At 44.8% G+C, this 18,654-nt stretch overlaps 1 protein-coding gene across 2 annotated transcripts in view; it reads right to left on the bottom strand.

The window, feature by feature from the left end:
- LOC143957682 (SH2 domain-containing adapter protein D-like) overlaps nt 1–15,577 on the bottom strand; it is a 77,229-nt gene extending 61,652 nt beyond the window's left edge. Inside the window, exons 1-2 of one of the 2 annotated variants that reach the window (XM_077467373.1) lie at nt 15,465–15,577; nt 15,019–15,104 (exon numbers count right to left, since the gene is read on the bottom strand). The gene's annotated coding sequence lies outside the window, so the exon portion shown is untranslated. Of the gene's footprint in view, nt 1–15,018; nt 15,439–15,464 lie in introns of those variants that run through there. The other variant, XM_077467374.1, reaches the window with a different exon arrangement.
- Between the last annotated feature and the right edge of the window lie 3,077 nt (nt 15,578–18,654).

Genomic DNA, 18,654 nt, shown 5'->3' on the forward strand with positions numbered 1-18,654 from the left:
AACAATAAGATGCTGCAAATCTAATTAAGTATTTTCCCAGGACTCTAGAATGAAACAGATTTAGCTCATTAAAGCAGACCCATACTGAATATACAACCTAACCTATTTTCATCCCTCTCTTCTGTCTGATCTAATATGCCTCTCTATCATCCCAATAATACTTACTTGACAGCTGCTCTGCACTTTGGCCCTGTTGACTGTAATGCAGAGCAGAAGGGATAAGTATCCAACCAGTTATATGGACTGGCTGCTCAGCAGAAGAAGCCAGTCAGTTCTACAGCCTGTGGTAGTACATATCCCACCCTGTGGTGCAGCTAAGCTAACCATAGGTTGGACTTGATGGACTTGTTGCTTCATAGTAGGTGAGGTCCAAAAAAAGACACATCAACTGCGGAGTCATGTTGGTTGCAGAACCCTTTACTGGTGAGTAGGTTCGGTTTTCATCTCTAGATCCTGTAGGCAAACGGCCCTTGGTAGCCTGAGCCAAAGGTTCTTAGCCTCCTTCTTTCCAGGCCTCCAGCCAGCTGCTGATCCCCTAACCTCCCACTGTGCCTCCCAGCTCCCATAATGGCCCACAGTTTCATTCATCCTCCCACAGTGCCCTCAGGCCCCCTGAGAGTCCATAGCCCCCACAGTACCCCTCAACCTCCCACAGTGACCCTCAGTTCCCTATAGTGTCTCCTAGCTTTCTGCAGAGCCTTCAGCCCCCCATAGTACCTTCCAGTCTCCAACAGTATCCCAGGATGCCCCCCCTCCCCGAGTCCTGGAAGTGCACTCCAGTCTGCAACAGTGCCCCTGGAAAACTCCCATATCCTCCACAGTTGCCCCCCCCAACTCCAGAAACCTAATCCCCTACAGGGCCAACAAGTCTGCTACAGAGTCCCCTAAACCCCACCAGAACCCTTATTCTACCACAGTGACACCAACACCATCCAGAGCTTTACAGCATTTCAATACATATTTTGTATTCCCATACTTTTTTTGCATGAGTATATATATTTTTTTACTGTTTGAGTGTGGAGGGTTTTGAAAGAATTTACTAGGCCCTGGTCTCAGTAAGGATGAGAACAACTTCCCTAAGCAATACCTCTATGCCTGGATTCTTTACAAAACATATTTTCTTGTTTTATGGTTTCATTTGTCTTAAGCTCCATACACACTATCAGATTTTCTGCTGATTTTTGTCTTCAGATTTACCAAAACCATATAGTGCAAGGGCCTGCCTGATTGCATACAAATTGAAACTCCTAAGGTTTGACCTCATATTATATGGTTTTGGTAAATCTCAAGACAAAAATTTGCAGAAAATCTGATAGTGTGTATGGGGCTTTAGAGTACTCCGACAATGTGTAAGGTCCCATTCACACTCTGGCATTCTTGTGTATTGTGCTAATGCAAGTACGTTAAAATGGTTTTTTTGTGGGTTGCATTAAGGCAGCCCATTCTCATGCGCACCAAAATGTCCAAAAGAAAAAAGTGCTCATCTGAGCAGTAACATGCGAATAGAGCTCCTGACCTGCCTTGAACACAGACAGCTTCCCTACTGAGATAGCATTCTGGCAGATGATCGGTGTCCTGCTGCATCCAGAGGTGACCTTTAGCTGTCTCTTGATGCAGCAGTCTATCTGCCCTCATTTTTCTCATCTGAATGAGGCCTAATGATTGATAGTCAGAGACTATGTAGTCTAGGCTGCCAAGGCTGGGAGCCGAGGAACCGCAGATGTACCATATTTATAAGCATATAACACGCACCCCAATTTAAGAGGCAAGTTTCAGGAAAAAATACCTTTTTTTTAAAATAAACCACTTTGAAGCAAAATAATGGTCAGTGAGAATCAATGCAGCCTGGTCTGTGCCCAGCTGCAGCCTGATCTGTGCCCATCTGCAGTCTCAATACAGCCTGATCTGTGCCCACCTGCAGCCTCAATGCAGCCTGATCTGTGCCCATCTGCAGCTTCAGTGCAGCCTGATCTGTGCCCATCTGCAGCCTGATCTGTGCCCATCTGCAGCCTGATCTGTGCCCATCTGCAGACTGATCTGTGCCCATCTGCAGCTGCAGTGCAGCCTGATCTGTGCCCATCTGCAGCCTGATCTGTGCCCATCTGCAGTCTCAATAAAGCCTGATCTGTGCCCACCTGCAGCTTCAATGCAGCCTGATCTGTGCCCATCTGCAGCCTCAATGCAGCCTGATCTATGCCCATCTGCAGCCTGATCTGTGCCCATCTGCAGCCTGATCTGTGCCCATCTGCAGCCTGATCTGTGCCCATCTGCAGCTGCAGTGCAGCCTGATCTGTGCCCATCTGCAGACTGATCTGTGCCCATCTGTAGCTTCAGTGCAGCCTGATCTGTGCCCATCTGCAGACTGATCTGTGCCCATCTGTAGCTTCAGTGCAGCCTGATCTGTGCCCATCTGCAGCCTGATCTGCGCCCATCTCCCCCATCAATTCAGCTCTCATAGGAAATCACGAGCCACCATCTCCTGTTAACTCACATACACAGTTCTGCCTCCGCCATCGGCATTGGACCAGCTCCTGTGATAGTCAGAACACTGGTCCAATGCCGGTGGCGGGACTGTGTGTGTGACGTGAGAGTTGAGTGAGTGCTGAGAGAAGAGGAGATGGCGGCTCTGAATTCCGGCAGCACTCGTCCCCCTCCTAGGTATGACGTCATATAACATGCACCTGCGATTTTCCCAATATTTTCAGGGGAAAAAAAGTGCGCGGTATTTATTACTCATAAATAAAAGTCAGACAGCTATATTCCTACATGGAAAAGAAAAATAGTAACAGCGGCCACTGCAGGGACAACCCAATCCATACACAAGATCCACTCACAGGTGCCTAGGCTCAATATATCCCATCACACTCCAATGTAGCAAAGAGTAAGAAGAGCCGGCAAGACTGTAATCCTTGAAGTGTCGTTTATTGGTACATCAGAGTGACAGTAAAACAATAGAGCTGATGCGTTTCGGCAATAGCCTTAGTCGTAGCTAGTTTGAAAAAGATATGGCAAGAGATATATATATTAGGGCTGTTACTGATTAAAATTTTCGTGTTCGATTAATCGATTTTTTAAAATCGATTAATCTATCAATTTCAATTAATTATTACGCACATACAGATCCAACTACTTTTAGCTGATCTCCTTGCATTGCAACTCTGCATTAGTCAGTGGTAAATGTGGTATACACTATATACAATCCCCCAACACTAGTTAGTTTCCACAATCCATGACTTAACTTCACAGTTCACACAAATACGTTTTAAATTCAAACTGTAGCACTGATGCAAGTAATTTTTTTTCCACAGTAGCGTGACAATCCCTCCACCTCCGGTCCAACTAATCACTCTCACTTGTGCAAACAGGTGGTCATGCAAGGCGGGTATCAAAAGGGTTAACACAGACCATAAACTTCTCTCACCTCTCCTTAGACCTCAGCAAGGATGCCAGGTCATGGGTAGAAAGAAAAGCTCTAAGCCCTTGTACACACGATCGGATCTTTCGACAACCAAATCTGTCAGATTTTGTCCGAAACTGTTGCATACACACGGTCGGACGAAGTTGTCGGAAAATCCGATCGTTCAGAACATGATGACCTTATTTCGTTACGACGGGACTACGTTCAGGCTAGTAGCCAATAGCTTTGATGTAGGAATTTGATCTGAGCATGCGTGGCACTTTGTCCGATCGGAATTCTCTACACATGATCGGAGTATGTCCGATCGGAGCATTTTGTTGGAATATATTTCCGGCAAGTTGGAAAATTTGGCCCGACGGAAACAGTCCGATGCAGACCACACACAGTCGGAATATCCGACAAAACACTCCGATTGGACACATTCCGTCGGAATCTCTGATTGTGTGTACAAGGGCTTAGTGCTCACCACTTAAGTATAAGATTACATTTTTTTGTTCAAACACAAACTACTCACATAAAGGTGATAAAAACACAGCATGTAAAGCCGACAATCATGCTAGTTCTGTAGGGCAGCAGTGGGTGGCGTCACGTGTAGCTCCTCCCCCGTACGCGTTACATTCAATCAGAACTTCAATGTTACTGGACTCCTCCCCCCTTTCCTTTGTTAGCAGACAGAGGCACTTGGGGAAGGGTGGAGGAGTCCAGTGACATCGATTTCCGCGACGTCACCGGATTTCCGATGGAACTCCCTGAAGATCTGGAAGCCAGGGGAGAGGTGAGTACCGATCAAAAGAATTTTGATTGATCAAAAAAATTAAATCGAGGAATTAATCTTTAATTTCCACAGCCCTGATAGATGGATAGATAGATATATGCACTCACATACACATATGCAAGCCCCACCTTTGCACAATTAGCATATCAGGTTAGTACCACAGAATATTAGCATATCTGATTGATACCACCAATCATCCAAGAGTGGGTGGTGGCTACACCTGTTTTTGCCAACAAGAGAAAGAGAGAAAAATATATAAAAAATGTTCAACTAAAGAAAAGTGTGGAAAAAAATGTTGCATAAGATGTTGGGACCTTATTCTTCAAAAGTAAAAAAATGATCCCTAGAAGAAAGAGAAAGCATATGCAGATATTTGAGTCAAAATACTTTGTAGTAATAACACAATATGAGGTCAAAATTTGTGACGGAATCACTAGGAGGAGATCAGATAGATAGAGATAGATGGAAAGATAAATGGTTTTAAATAGTAGAAGGATATATTCCTAACAGATATTCGTATCTAACCCTAGAATCAGACCGTGACTATGTTTGTTTGAAAATTCCAGCCACTTTTCTTGGCTACAAAGCCTAGGATAATGAACCAACAGCTAATGGAATGTTTGGTCAAACAGTGGCATGATCAAGAGATCCCTCAGATAACAAAGTCTTTATTCTAGAGATGCGCAAATTGGCCTGCTAATCATGGCGGATCAGGCCAAGCGGAAGGTGAAAAGCCGAGTTCACATATGTCAACCATTAAATGAATTACTATTACCAATCAGGGGTTATAGGTTCATAATAGAGCGATTCAGGGACCTTGTATAATCACTGACATGTGCAAATCCAGACCTGGGAGTTCTACAAAGAACACTTTCGTTATATTTCCCCAAAAAGGTCAAAACATTCTTTATAAACCATTTTGTTGAAATATATAATAAACAATAATAACGTGCTGCGCAAACTGTTGGCGCTATAGAAAACCTGTATTATAATAATAATAATAATAATAATAAAATACGCAATCATTTTTTTTTTTTTAAACGTGGTGTGAAACTGCCCATACGGTGGATGGATCAAAATTCATCGAATTCAGCAGGGCCCGGATGAATTTTGATCTATGGCCATTCCCACTCAGCAGAAGTTGATGTTACGATCGACATTTGTTGAGCAGAAATATTGGAAAATGTTCATGCAATCAGCAGCTGCAGCCAATCATCTGTAGTGCTGATCAGTATATTATGAGAGCGGAGGCATTCCCACTGCCAGAATAATATAGTGAAGCTGGAAGGATTGCTACCCCGCCTACAGGCATCCTAAAGCAACCCATAGATTATACAACTTTCTCTTCTTCAACCGTGGGTGGAAGGAGAGAAAATGTTCTTGATTCCTCCATCAACACAGTCAGTGTTAATGGGCGGTTTCCTCCCGCAGCGCTATTGTGTTCCTCTGAAGAGTAACCTTCCCTACTAAGTGAATAACACAATGATCACTGCTAGTAGCTATAGCTGCCGATAGTGACTGCATGCAAAAAAATTGTCAGGCTGGTTGTACTGAAGTCGATCCATGGATCAACTTCAGTACAACCAGCCTGCCCATAGATGATTCATGGGTCGACCTCAGCACAACAAGTCTGCCCCAGTGGCAGCTGGTGCTCAAATTTTTTTTTTTTTTGGGGGGGGGGGGGGTGCAAAAAAAAAAAAAATCATCAATTGCAGCCACTATGCCATAAAACGCTGCCACTGTGCCCAACAATTGCAGCCACTGTGCCAAACGCTGCCACTGTGCCCATCATTTGCAGCCACTGTGCCATCAAACGCTGCCACTGTGCCATCAAACGCTGCCACTGTGCCGAACACTGCCACTGTGCCGAACACTGCCACTGTGCCCATCAATTGCAGCCACTGTGCCATCAAACGCCCCCAGTGTGACTCCCACCCACTTGCCGTCTGCCCGCCACTTATCCTGTCTTGGTGGGTCAGTGGGTGACAGCGGCGAGCGGGGTCCTTTATTCATCTCCTGCGGTCCTCATCTCCTGATAGGCTGTCTAATAGTGGCACCTGTCGTTACAGCCAATCAGGTGACAGGTAACAGACCCAAGCACCGGATAGACAGAGAGGCGTTTTAGTGTTAGAAAAGCGACCAGCGGTGGCCCTTAATGCATGGGCTGCCACTGGTTTGCCCATAGATCAGTGGTCTCCAAACTGCAGCCTGGAGGCCAGATGTGGCAGTTGGCTCACATTTATCTGGCCCTTGGGGCCTTATTCCACCAACTGACAACATCAATGGAAGACTATTCCTCCCACTCACACCATCGATGGGGCATTGTTTATGCCCACAGTAATCTGGCCCTTTGCTTAGAAAGTTTAAAGACTCCTGCCATAGATGATCGATGGGTCAACCTCAGTACAACAAGTCTGCCCATAGATGGATAGAATCTTGGCCAGTCCCTGTTGTACTGGTTGAGTTTTGATCCATCTATGGCAGGATTTAGACTTGCCCTTGCCATAGTGCTGGTCTTACATCATATCAATTTATAAAAAAAGTGCCATCCAAACCTGTGAAAAATATTTTTACAGAATCTACTCCAGCTGGCCGTGCATGGAGGGGATTTTTACCCATTCCAAAATTGTTGATAAACCTTCCAAAATTTGCTCAATGGGTGGCTCTCTCGGCACCCATCCCACCTGTAGCGCTGGCTCCTGACGACCACAGTTGGGGTTTGGTACTAATTTTCTAAATTTCTGGTTTCAGTACCAGTCCAGCTGGGTTGCACTGGGTTCTCCTTGGCCGCAGGTGTCGCTGTCACCTCTGGCAAGAGTAAGAACGCAGTATAGCTGGGTGTATTGAATGCCACTGTTTCTCTCGGAACTAGCCTAGTAGGAGTGTTCCCCTGCTGTGCATTCTGGGAGGTGGTATTTAAGGTACTGACATCACGTGCTTCGGGTTTCTGGCTGTTTGGTTCGGGTGGTCCTCCTGACCCAGCCCCATGACCCTCCTGGCCTGGGGTGTGGAACCATGCATTTCGAGTCTCGGAGCTGGCTGGCCCTAGGCCACGCAACTGCAGGGACAGGCCTGAATGGACTTCAGGCCTATTGATCCGAAGGTGGTCCGGTGCCGTCTCATCAGAAGGGAGAGGCCCAGCAACTGGAAAAACCCCAGGGGAGGACTCTTCAGGAGAAGGCCGTGCGCAAAGACTCGCTTCTCTGAAGGAGCCTGGAGGCTTAGTTGAAGGACGCAGCGTGGATCAACGCTCATACGGTATCGCCGGATCGGCTGAGAGATGCCGATACCGTATGATAGCTCTTTAAAATTTGTCTATGTCCCTCAGTAACGCTCAAGTCTGTGGCAGAGACTTTGTCAAACATTCTACACTCAAGTGTACATCGCAAGTCTGTGGCAGAGACTTTACTTAACACCCTACCGGCTGCTAGGCCTAGTGAGAGGAGGTCTATCCGGGGGTTGTGAAGTCCAGTTGTGAACCGGTTCCTATTCTCTGGATTTACTATAAGGACTTCCTTTCATTTTTTTGCAGTCTGAAGTACCTGAACTTACTCCTAACCCTCTACCCTAAACTGAGAGACTCTGTTTCTGTTTCAAATAAATAACCCAAAAGAAGATTCAGTGTCGGTTTCCACATTTCTTTGGGTCATCTACCATGGGAACCCCTAGACGGAGAGGCAGTCAAGAAGGTAACGGTAAGCCCAATAAAACCAGCAGCTCCTTCGGGGGTTAGTGCTACACACCCTTCTGACGTTCAACATCATTTTATTGAAAAATCTAAAGCTTGTAGAATTTCAGTCGATATGGTTTGTTTTAAGAACATTCATTCGATTAGTGGGGTCAAATGGTCATTTTTGGAGAACATTCTCGAAGAAGCAGGATGGAAATTTGTTCCCAAACAAACAATTTTCTAACAGTGAATGCAGTTTTCATTTGGTGAAGTCAATTTGTTCCAAAATCAAATGTTTAAAGCAAACAAAATTTTGAAGTATTTTCGAATGGCTTTCATCAAGTCCTTGGATGTATTGAGAATATCTGGGTTAGCTTTGCATAGAAACAGCTTCTAGGTATTTTTGTCACCACCTAAGGTCTGCCCTACTGCGCCCTCCTTCCTCACTTCTATAGAAATAAGGATGACAGATCCTCTTTATGAAGAGATATGGGGTCAAAAAGACCCCAAATCTGTTCTTTACCTTTGAAAGCAATATATATATATATATATATGTATATATATATAATTTCTTTGGGGAACTGGCCCAAGAAACACCGGCGAGCGGCGGGAGGGGTGGGGGACGTCAACCTGTTTTTTCTTAGGCTTTTCTTGCGCTGTTTTCACGTGGTGATTTGGTCAGTAACACGCCTCCTGTATTAGAGAGCCCCTCCCACACACACACACACTCTGGAGGAATGAGAACAGGAGGCACATTTGGACAGCAGCATCGTCAGCCTGGGGGGGAGAGGAGTGTTGAATTTACTAGCAGATTTAAATACATTAAACAAATTGAACGGAACGCCAGCTAATACTTTATAAGCAGTAACAGCAAATATTTTTTTTTTCCTTTTGGTATAAAGATTTTAGATAAAAAAAAAAAAAAATGAAAAAGTGATCATTGTAAGCATCCTGGTAAATGGTTTGTCTCATTCCTGTAACTGATACATTCTGCTGGAGAGCTTGTGCTTTTGAAAAATATCTGAATTTCTGCCCAGATCCCCAGGTGAAAATAAAGGAAGAGTCTAAAAAAAGAAAACTAATGAAGCCATCACATCTAAAAATTGGTAAGCGGCACCCCTCCCCCCCCCCTTCCTGGCAAACTCTCAGGAGAGTGAGAGAGAGAGAGAACTATGCATGGTGTCATAAGCCTAGGCTAATGACCAGACAAGAAACATGAAGTGGTTGTATAAGATATTTACTCTGAGAAAAAAAATGTTTTACTATCCAAAGGTAAATCAACAAGGGCAGAAGATTTAATAGATGGAAAGTTGAAAAAGTGACTCAAGGTCCGCTCTAACCTAGGTGGATGCAGTATTGGTCCGATGCTGCATCTGTTCCCCACCGACTGATCGCTCAATGCTCACTGGAGCAGCAGGCTGTGGAGGGGGGCGGGACTTGCTGCCTCAGGATCTCAGCAGCTCGCTGAGAGACTGGGCCGGTTCTGGTCCAGGCATGTGGGCAGATCCCAACCATATGGTTGCGATCTTTCAGAGCCTGAACCAGCTCTGTGATGTCTGCTGAAAACGGGTCACGGTAGTGCAGAACAAACTACACTCATGTGATGCTCAGGAGAAGTAAAGCCAAACGAGCTTTGGCTGCACTTCTCCTTTAATATTTATTTAAAGTGGTTGTAAAGGCAGAAGGTATTTTATCTTAATCTATTCTATAGATTAAGATAAAAAAGCCTTCTGTGTACAGCAGCCTCCCCTCAGCCCATGAGTGTTTTGGCCATCCGGGACTCTCTCTCCTGATTGGCTGCACCATTGGCTCCCACTGCTGTCAATCAAAGTCAGTGAGCCAATGAGGAGAGAGAGGGAGTGGGGCCAGGGCAAGGCTCCATGTCTGAATGGACAAAGGGAGTTGTGACTCGGCTCAGGTGCCCCCATAGTAAGCTGCTTGCTGTGGGGGCACTGAACAGGAGGGAGGGGCCAGGAACACAGAAGTGGGACCCAAGAAGGGACCCAAGAAGAGGAGGATTGGGGCTGCTCTGTGCAAATCCAACTGCAACAGAGCAGGTAAGTATAACACGTTTGTTTTTTTTTTTTAAAACAAGACTTTAGTATCACTTTAATTCCCTAAACTCCTGCAGAGCAATGGACTGTCAATGTAAAGAGCTGTGGGTGGAGCTAGGTACTGCCATTCAGTGATAGGGCTATCAAAGATGCCAACATCTAAGCAGCTACAGCAGCAGCAAGGATGACAACGCATGGTTCTACTGGTAGGATAATAGGGTTGCCACCTGTCCAGGATTCATCCGGACACTCTGGGTTTTAGATCCTGTGTCCGGGGTTTCAGCTCATCTGAGGGATTATACTGGAGGAAAGACTGACCTGGAGGGACGTACTGGGGGACATACTGACCTTGGGGAGATTATACTGGGGGACAGATGGACCCGGGGGGGGGTGTACTGAGGGACAGACTGACCAAGGAGGGATTATACTGGAGGACAGACTGACCTGGGGGGGATGTACTGGAGGGAAAGACTGACCTGGGGGACAGATAGACCTGGGGGGGTGTACTGAGGGACAGACTGACCTAGGGGAGATTATACTGGGGGACAGATAGACCTTGGGGGGGGGGGGATGTACTGAGGGACAGACTGACCAAGGAGGGATTATATTTGAGATAGACTGACCTGGGGGGGGATGTACTGGGGGAAAGACTGACCTAGGGGAGATTATACTGGGGGACAGATAGACCTGGGGGGATGTACTGGGGGACAGACTGACCAAGGAGGGATTATACTGGAGGACAGACTGACCTGGGGGGGGGGGGGGATGTACTGGGGGACAGACTGACCAAGGAGGGATTATACCAGAGGACAGACTGACCAAGAAGGGAGTATGCTGGAGGACAGACTGGCCGGGGGGGGTGTACTAGAGGACAGACTGACCTGGAGGGGTGGACTGTACTGGGAGACAGACTGACCTTGTTTGATTTAAGTATGCTCCTTAAGCTTCTCCCATTGATAACACAATTTGGCCACACCTGCTGTTCATCACGGACACTACATACCGTGCGCCACTAAAGTGTGGTGGCAACCCTATAGGATCATCTGTTATGTACAAAATGTTCCAAAGGAGATTTAGGTGCAGGTTACTCTTACAGTTGTGGGGCAGTAAAAATAGGCAGTTGTGCCAAATTTGTACTGCCTCTGAATGTCTTCCCCCTTAAGCTGCAAAGGCAGATGGAAAGGAGTGTACACGTGCTATGGCAACGATGCTTTGTGGCATGGCAAAAATGATCCCCCATCATATTAGGTAGGCAGTACTGCCACTGAACGGGACATATTATAGGGGATGGGGCCACAACTGCAAACAAAATGCTAGGCTTGTGGTTGTGGTACGCTGTTCTCATTCAAATGGTCTTTAGAGCCAAACAAAATAAAATAGGCAGAAAGACAGAACTCAAAGAAGGGAAGGGATGGAATTTGTGTCCCTGTGAAGCAAGGAATACATTCCATCTCTTCCCCGAGTAAAAGCACAGCACACAGTGTAGTAAAACACTGGCTAGGCACACAGTTAACCCTTTTATCAACCCTGATGTTAACCTCTTCCCTGCCAGCGTCATTAGTACAGTGACAGTGCATATTTTTAGCACTGTATTATGCCCCATACACGCGGTCGGACATTCCGACCACAAAATCCGTCTGATTTTTTCAGACGGATTTTGGCCCAAACTTATGTTGCATACACACGGTCGCACAAATTTGTCGAAAATCTGATTGCTCGGAACAAGGTGGCGTAAACATCGTACGACGGGACTACGTAGAGACCAGTAGCCAATAGCTTTCGTCTCCAAATTTTTTCTGAGCATGCATGGCACTTTGTGCGACGGAATTCTCTACACACGATTGGAAAAAGTTCGAATGGATTTTGTTGTCGGAAAATTTTAGATCCAGCTCTCAAACTTTTGGCGTCAGAAATTCCAACAGAAAAATTCCGTTAGAGCCCAAACACGGTCAGATTTTCCGACAACATAATCCAATCGCACTTTTTCCGTCGGAAATTCCGACCGTGTGTATGGGGCATAAGTGTCACTGGTCCCCAAAAAGTATCAGCTAGTGTCTAAATGCCCGCCGCAACATCCCGTTATAAGTCGCTGATCGCCGCCATTACTAGTAAACAACATTTAAAAAAAAATTAAATCTATCCCATAGTTTGAAGACGCTATGACTTTTGCACAAACCAATCAATATATTGATATTGGCCTAAACTGATGACTAAATTAGATTTTTACCAATTTTTTATTATACTCTATGGCACACAAGTCGCATGAAGGTCGCATCAAAGCAGTGCAGAAACTTTTTTTAACTGCTTGCCAACCAGCTGCCGTAATTTTTACTGCGGCAGGTCGGCACGTTCCCACAAGCAGTTGTAGCTATACGTTGGCTTCTTTTGCTCGCACGTGCCCCCCGCACTGTGGGGGTGCCGATGCTCATGGCTGATGGTCGTGATGACCGGCGGCCACAAGCAATCGCAGGCTCGAGAGACAAAACACGGACGTGTGTGTGTAAACACACAAATCCCTGTTCTGTGAGGAGAGACAGATCGTGTGTTCCTAATAGCTAGGAACCACGATCTGTAATTTCCTCCAGTCAGTCCCCTCCCCCTACAGTTAGAACACAGTCAGGGAACACAGTTAAGCCCTTGATCTCCCCCTAGTGTTAACTCCTTCCCTGCGAGTGACATTTACACAGTAATCAGTGCATTTTTATAGCTGTATAATTGTCAGTCGCTCCAAAAATCTGTCAAAATTGGCCGATGTGTCCGCTATAACATCGCAGTTATGATAAATATCGCTGATCGCCGCCATTACTAGTAAAAAGAAAAAATTATTAAATAAAAATGTGATAAAACTATCCCCTATTTTGTAGATGCTATAACTTTTAAATTAGCTTTTTAAAAAAAAAAAAAAAAAATTGGGGATATTTATTATATCAAAAACTACAAAATATTGTGTTTTTTTCAAAATTTATGCTCTTTTTTTTGTTTATAGCGCAAAAATTAAAAACTGCAGAGATGATCAAATACCACGAAAAGAAAGCTCTATTCGTGGGGAAAAAAGGACGCAAATTTTGTTTGGGTGCAACATCGCACGACTGCACAATTGTCAGTTAAAGCGACGCAGTGCTGGATCGCATAAAAAAATGCTCTGGTCATTGAGCAGCCAAATCTTTCGGGGCTGAAGCAGTTAAAGACGCTGCGACTTTAATCGCTGAGATTGGAACGGGGGCCATTGAAATAAACGGGTTGCATCTTGTCATGCGACTTTTTGTGTCGCAAGCTGCGTGACAAGTGGCACTAGTGTGAACCGAGCCTAAGAGATCGGCTTCACCCGCAGGATGATTTGGATTTGCGTCCATCCAGTCCTGAGGTTTACTTTGCGGCTCTGCCTGCTGTCTAGCCGGAGTGGAAGACTTGCTAAAGAGGAACTCCCCCCACCCTATTTGTTGTTTTTTTTTTTTTTTTTAATCAGTCCCCAAATTAGTTTTTGTTCTTTGTTAGAATCAGTCCCAAATTTGTTTTTGTTTTTTAATCAGTCTCGATTGTGTGGATGGGGGAATCTATTTGTTTTGTTTTTTAATCAGTCCCAATTTTTATTTTTTAATCAGTCCCAAATGTGTGGATGGGGGAATCTATTTGTTTTTTTGTTTTTTTAATCAGTCCCATTTTTTTTTTTTAATCAGTTCCGAATCTGTGGATGGGGGAAACTATTTGTTTTGTTTTTTCTTAATCAGTCCCAAATTTGCTTTTGTTTTTTAATCAGTCTCAAATGTGTGGATGGGGTAATCTATTTGTTCGTTTTTTTTGTTTTGTTTTTAATCGGTCCTAAATTTGTTTTTGTTTTGTTTTTTTAAATCAGTCCGAATGTGTGGATGGGGAATATATATATATATATATATATATATATATATATATATATATATATATATATATATATATATATATATATATATATATATATATATATATATATATATATTTTTTTTTTTTATTTTTTTTTATTTTTTTTTTTATTTTATTTTTTTTAGAATCAGTCCCAAATTTGTTTTTGTTTTTTTTAATCAGTCTCGAATGTGTGGCTAGGGGAATCTATTTGTTTTGTTTTTTGTTTTGTTTTTTAAATCAGTCACAATGTTTGCTTATTTTTTAATCAGTCCCGAAAGTGTGGATGGGGGAATCTATTTGTTTATTTTTTTAATCAGTCCCAAATGTGTGGATGGGGAATCTATTTGTTCTTTTTTTTTTTATTTTATTTTTTTTTAATCAGTCCTAAATTTGTTTTTTGGTTTTTTAATCAGCCCTGAATGTGTGGATGGGGGGAATCTATTTGTTTTTGTTTTGTTTTTGTTCTTTTTAGAATCAGTCCCAAATTTGTTTTTGTTTTTTCAATCAGTCTCGAATGTGTGGATGGGGGAATCTATTTGTTTTGTTTTTTTTCTTAATCACTCACAATTTTTTTTTTTTTTAATCCGTCCCGAATGTTTGGATGGGGGAATCTATTTGTTTTGTTTTTTAATCAGTCCCAAATTTGTTTTTTGCTTTTTAATCAGCCCCAAACGTCTGGATGGGGAGAACCTATTTGTTTTGTTTTTTTATCAGCCTACTGACTAATAGAAAAACAGTCTAGCCAGTTTAACTGCAACACAGAAAAACCAAGTCTCCTGCCCTGCCAGACAGCTAGGTGGCAGAGCTGTGTAAATCTCAGGACTGGATGGACACAAATACAAATCCTATAGGAGATAAAACAGACCCCTTGTATTTTTATCATCTATGTATTTTAGCTGTTTATCAAAAATCTAAAAAAAAAAAAAAATCACTGCGCTTGTCCTAAATATTTGTGGTATACAGTAAGTTGTGATTTGTGCTACGATTAAAACAAGTATGGAAAGAAAGCAGCGACTTCATATAAGATACACACATCAATCAGCAATTTTCCAAAACCAAGTCGCGGTAAATTTTAGCACAATTTGGTTTTGGAAAATTGTATTTAGCTGTTTGCCTGGAGATCAGTTTTAAAGTATTTAAAAAAAATAAAAATAAAAAAAAAAAAACTTAAAAGAACAAAAAAATAAATAAATAAAATAAAAATAAATAAAATCTGACATACCGTGCAATCTCTGACGTTTAATCCGTACTTCCGATCTCTTTTTTTGTTCAGGTTTCGCTCAGCACGGCATGAAGAAGAGTACCGGTCTGTTGAACAAACAAATAAATAAAGGTGAGCGAAATATAATCAAGTCCTCGCTGCGACAAAAAGTAGTTTTGGAAGTGCGATTGTCAGCGTGCGACGCAAGGGGGGGCTGAGCAGGCTGGGGGTTGTAGTTCTTCCAGTGATGGAGAGCTACAGGTCAGAGCGGAGAGGCTGTAAGATGAGAAGTAGGAGTAGTCCAGCATTGTAGGCATCACACAAAGGATGAAGGGAGTGGAAGGGGGGTGAAGACCACCTCCAATGGACACCATGGGCTGGGGGAGGAACTCTGGAAAACTTGGCCGGCCATCACCGGCCACCAGATCTCCACCAAGCCAAACCTCACCCGTGCCCACCACACTGACCTGACCACCCTGGGCTCCTCCAGCAGCACAGCTAGCCAAGCAAAGTGGGCTATTATTGTGGCTGGGAGAGGATAGAGGAGGAGGGGGCAGATGGGGATAGGAGGGGCTGTCCTGTGAAACTCGCCCAGGGTGGAGGGGGGAGAGACTCAACTCTCTGATTGAAGGAGCTGTGGGGCTCTTCCATAGGGGGGGAGTAAGGGAACAATTGTGTAGAGGCTGGAGAGGACAATGCACCATCAGGGGAGGCTGGGGGACTGAGGTCTTCATCAGCCTCTTCATCATTGATCGGTCCTGCTAGGTGGCGGATCCACAAGTCTGAATAAACAATGGAACCACAAATCCCAGCATGCTTAGACAAGGAAAGAAATGAGTGGGATCTTATCTGCTGCACAGAAGCAGGGGAACTATAACTCCCAGCATACCTGGATAAGGAAGGCAGTGAGTGAGATCTGGTCTGTTATACAAAGAAATAGAACAATAACTCCCAGCATACTTATATATGAAGGCAGTGGGTGAGAACGGGTCTGTGATACAAAAAAGTAGAACTATAACTCCCAGCATGCTTAGATAAGGAAGGCAGTGGGTGAGATCTGGTATGTTATTTTTTACATTGTAAAGTACCGTGCAAACTGTTGGCGCTATAGAAATCCTGCATAATAATAATAGTAAAAGAAATAGAAGCATAACTCTCAGCTTACTTATATATGAAGGCAGTGGGTGAGATCCGGTCTGTGATACAAAGAAGTAGAACCATAACTCCCAGCATATTTAGATATTTAGGAAAGAAATCAGTGAGCTCTGAACTGCTGCACAGAAGCAGGGGAACTATAACTCCCAGCATGCCTGGATAAGGAAGGCAGTGGGTGAGACCGGGTGTGTTGTACAAATAAATAGAACAATAACTCCCAGCATGCTTAGATAATGAAGGCAATGAGTGAGCTTTGATCTGCTGCACAGAAGCAAGGGAACTATAACTCCCAGCATACCTGGATAAGGAAGGCAGTGGGTAAGATCTGGTCTGTTATTCTCTACATTGTAAAGCACTGTGCAAACTGTTGGCGCTATATAAATCCTGTATAATAATAATAATTCAAGGAAATAGAACCATAATTCCCTTCATACTTATATATGAAGGCAGAGGGTGAGATCGGGTCTGTGATACAAAGAAGTAGATCCATAAGTCCCAGCATACTTAGATAAGGAAAGCAATGAGTGAGCTCTGGTCTGCTGCACAGAAGCAGGGGAACTATAACTCCCAGCATACCCGGATAAGGAAGGTAGTGGGTGAGATCGGGTCTGTTGTACAAATAAATAGAACCATAACTCCCAGCATACTTAGATAAGGATGGCAATGAGTGAGCTCTGATCTGCTGCTCAGAAGCAGAGGAACAATAACTCCCAGCATGCTTAGATAAGGAAGACAATGAGTGGGATCTTATCTGCTGCACAGAAGTAGTGGAACTATAACTCTCAGCATACCTGCATAAGGAAGGCAGTGGGTGAAATCGGGTCTGAGATACAAAGAAGTAGAACTATGGCCTCATGCACACGAGACGCAGATGAAACCTCTGTTAAAAAAAAGCTGAAACGCGCGTTTAGAAACGCGCGTTTTGCCACGTTTGCATGCCGCGTTTAGACGCGTTTAGACGCGTTTAGACGCGTTTGCGTTTAAACGCGTTTATAAAGATAACATCATGTAGACCCTCCCCAAGCTCTCAAAGCATTTTTTTTAACTATTTCTGCTATTTTGATCAGAGTGAGCAGCAGCAGCATAGAGAGCAGTTGTACACTTGCATTTGCCGTGTCACTTGCCACGGCACCTGCCACAAGTTGTGGATTGTCCACTTGCCACGTCACTTGCCACAAGTTGGGGATTGTCCACTTGCCACATCACCTGCCACATCACCTGCCACAAATTGTGGATTGTCCACTTGCCACGTCACTTGCCACATCACCTGCCACGTCACTTGCCACGAGATGTGGATTGTCCACTTTCCACATCATCTGCCATGCCACCTGCCACAAGCTGTGGATTGTCCACTTGCCACGTCACCAGCCACATCACCTGCCACAAGTTGTGGATTGTCCACTTGCCACGTGACTTGCCACATCACCTGCCACGTCACTTGCCACATCACCTGCCACAAGTTGTGGATTGTCTACTTGCCGCGTCACTGCCACATCACCTGCCACGTCACTTGCCACGTCACCTGCCACAAGTTGTGGATTGTTCACTTGCCACGTCACCTGCCACGTCACCTGCCACAAGTTGTGGATTGTCCACTTGCCACGTCACTTGCCACAAGCTGTGGATTGTCCACTTGCCACATCACTTGCCACGTCACCTGCCACGTCACTTGCCACGTCACCTGCCACAAGTTGTGGATTGTCCACTTGCCACGTCTCTTGCCACAAGCTGTGGATTGTCCACTTGCCACATCACTTGCCACGTCACCTGCCACGTCACTTGCCACGTCACCTGCCACAAGTTTTGGATTGTCCACTTGCCACGTCACTTGCCACGTCAGCTGCCACGTCACTTGCCACGAGATGTGGATTGTCCACTTTCCATGTCATCTGCCATGCCACCTGCCACAAGCTGTGGATTGTCCACTTGCCACAAGCTGTGGATTGTCCACTTGCCACATCACTTGCCACGTCACCTGCCACGTCACTTGCCACGTCACCTGCCACAAGTTTTGGATTGTCCACTTGCCACGTCACTTGCCACGTCAGCTGCCACGTCACTTGCCACGAGATGTGGATTGTCCACTTTCCACGTCATCTGCCATGCCACCTGCCACAAGCTGTGGATTGTCCACTTGCCACGTCACCAGCCACATCACCTGCCACAAGTTGTGGATTGTCCACTTGCCACGTGACTTGCAACATCACCTGCCACGTCACTTGCCACATCACCTGCCACAAGTTGTGGATTGTCTACTTGCCGCGTCACTTGCCGCGTCACTTGCCACATCACCTGCCACGTCACTTGCCACGTCACCTGCCACAAGTTGTGGATTGTTCACTTGCCACGTCACCTGCCACGTCACCTGCCACAAGTTGTAGATTGTCCACTTGCCACGTCACTTGCCACAAGCTGTGGATTGTCCACTTGCCACATCACTTGCCACGTCACCTGCCACGTCACCTGCCACGTCACTTGCCACGTCTCTTGCCACAAGTTTTG

The sequence above is a fragment of the Lithobates pipiens genome, unplaced genomic scaffold (genome assembly GCF_037356315.1).
Source record: "Lithobates pipiens isolate NorthernLeopardFrog02 unplaced genomic scaffold, aLitPip1_a1.2 Scaffold_54, whole genome shotgun sequence".
NCBI classification, from domain to species: Eukaryota; Metazoa; Chordata; class Amphibia; order Anura; family Ranidae; genus Lithobates; species Lithobates pipiens.